The 2735-nt window shown below is 38.4% G+C and overlaps 1 pseudogene; it reads right to left on the reverse strand.

The window, feature by feature from the left end:
• LOC115869448 overlaps positions 1–2735 on the reverse strand; it is a 31329-nt pseudogene that overhangs the window by 1372 nt on the left and 27222 nt on the right.

Raw genomic sequence — 2735 nt, forward strand, 5'->3', positions numbered from 1 at the left:
GCATCATGGCACTTGTGAAGACACTGGCATCCTCTTTACTGCCAAAGTGGAAACTGTACATCTGTCTAGCACCCCAGCATTGGGGGTAGGTTTGTGTAGCGTGATTGTACTTCAACCCTTTAAAAGTGTCAAAAGTTTATCAGGAACTCATAGTGCCGGGGGCTAACTGGCTTTCCCAGCATCCTGGAGAAGCAGGAGGCAAGGGAGATTCTGTCCTCCAGGGGCTGGGACACAGCTCACAGCCTGCAGACTACTGTCTGGCTCCTCTCCCGGGTGGAGAGTTAACTACATCATCTCATCTACCCACACAAAGCCAAGGAGCCAGGCAGAGTGTGAGAGGAGGGCAAGAGAAAGGCTGGCGAGGGTGCTGTGAGGCAGCAGCAAGGAAGAGGTCTCGGGTGGCTGCTGCCTCCCAAATCTACTGCCTCCTTCACTGGGCGCTTTCTCAGCTGCCCTAGAAGGGCTTTGCAACCAGGAGCTTCAGCAGCCATGGGAGGAGCTACACAAATTCTTTGTGGGAGCAGAAAGCCTCATCTTTCTCACCTGTCTATGTGCATGCAATTTGGAAAAGCCTTTATCTCTGGTTATGTTTTCCTATCTTCAGATGATATTAATATAATACATTCTAGTGCTTTAAAGAAACTCAGCTGATTGACAGAACTAGTTATCCATTGTGCCGTCATTCAACCAGATAAATAATTACTCATGAAATTAAATATTCTATGCAATAAATTGAACTAATTTTGAATGTGCTAAAGTTAAACTTTGTATATCCCATCCAGAAACGAGCTCAGAACTATGTTAAGAATTCAAGGTCACATTAGGTTTGTAAATAGTTGGCAAAAATTACAAGTGTTTTATATATATATATATGTTTATATATATATTTATATATATGTAGAGGTTATATATGTGATATATATAAAGGTTTCATTAAACTATACATATCTATAAATTTTAAATTTGTCTTCTCTACCAGCCCCTGGTGGTACAAATGGGTAACAAGCTTTTATATAACATGGGGACACAGGGTGGTTTAAAAACAGGAAAGGTGTGTATCAGGGTGGTCTTTTTCCACCATATTTATTCAATGTGTATGATGAGTAAATAATCTGAGAAGCTGGAAAGTATGAAGAAAGAGCATCAGGGTTGAAGATTCATTAACAACCTACAATATGTAGTGGAGAGAACTATGGTTACTGAAAGCAAAATGGACTTGAAACACTCATGAAGATCAGAGATAATAGCTTTCAGGTTGAACTAAACCTCAACATAAAAAAAAATCCTCACAACTGGACCAGTAAACTACCACTAAACAGGGGAACAATAGAAATTGTTAAAAGTTTCAGTATGCTTGGATCCACAAACAATGCCCATAAAAGCAACAGTCAAGTAATCAAAAGATGTATTGCATTGGTCCATTTGCTGGAAAAGACGAGTGTCACTTTGAGGATGAAGACCTGACCAAAGCCACAGTATTTTCTGTCACTTCAAATGCATAGAGAAGCTGGGCAATGAATAAGGAAGACCAAAGAAAAAGTGATGTCTTTGAATTGTGGTTTGAGCAAATAACAAATATCGTGGACTGAGAGATCAATTCATAAATCTGTGAAGAAGTGCACCTAGAATTCACCTTAGAAGCAAGGATGACCTGTCTCAATTACTTTGGACTTGTTATCTAGATAGTCCAGTCCTTTGATAAGGACATTATGGGTGATAAAGGGAGGAAGGACATTGTGGGTGGCAGAAAAGAAGATGATTATCAAGGAGATGGACTGACCCACTGGTTTTTGTAACGACGGGGTGAAACATAGAAATCATTGTGAGAATGGTACAAGATTGGGACATGTTTCATTCTGTTGTAAAAAGAAACACCAGCACCTTGAGACAACAAAAACAAGACTACAATTAATCAGAATTTATGCAGCATGTTTATATCTAACCATATTGCGGTCTACACGTTGCAGAAGAAATTTCTTGAGTTTAAAAATAGCTTTATTTGGCATGCCAAAAACACATAAATGTAAGAAAACCCTTAGCTATTATAGACAAAAATAGTGCAATACAAAAATGTAATAAGAACAAAGTATTTAAAACTGTGAAGTATTTTGATAAAATACATGCTATTTACCCAGACCACGTTAAAGGTGACTCCACATTATCAGATCATCGGTCTTGAAGCCAAGTCAGTTGGCCAAGTAGCTGTCTTCTAAATTTCCTGGCACAGACAAGTGACTGCTTCTACTACTTCTTCAGCTTCCTAAAATATTTTAAATTGATATTCCATCAGTTGCTGGAGCCTTGTTCTTGCTAATGCCGTCAGTGTAGTTTGAACTTCTTCCTTCAGCACCATTGGTTCTTGTTCATAAGCCACCTCCTGAAATGGTGCATTTTCAATTAGTTCTTTTTTCATCTTCTCCTGATACTTCCTGCACCCTTCAACATTTGCCCATACACTTTTTCGTTATTTCACCTTGAGGCTTGAATTATTTCTTGAGTTATTTCTATTTCATATATACTGAGCCTGTTTTTTGCTTTTGGTTTTCTAATTCTAAGACTTTGCCCATTGCATTATAATGCTTATCTTCGGCTTCTCATGCTGCCCTTTAAGTTTTTCTGTTCAATCTGTGACTTCATGTTTTCTTTTATTAGCTTTAGCTACTATACAATTAAGAGCAAGCATCAAAGTCTCTACTGACTTCCACACTGATCTTTTCTTTCTTTATTGTATTTTT

The sequence above is a fragment of the Echinops telfairi genome, unplaced genomic scaffold (genome assembly GCF_000313985.2).
Source record: "Echinops telfairi isolate 266 unplaced genomic scaffold, ASM31398v2 ScPeMD7_26;HRSCAF=91, whole genome shotgun sequence".
Taxonomy (NCBI): Eukaryota; Metazoa; Chordata; class Mammalia; order Afrosoricida; family Tenrecidae; genus Echinops; species Echinops telfairi.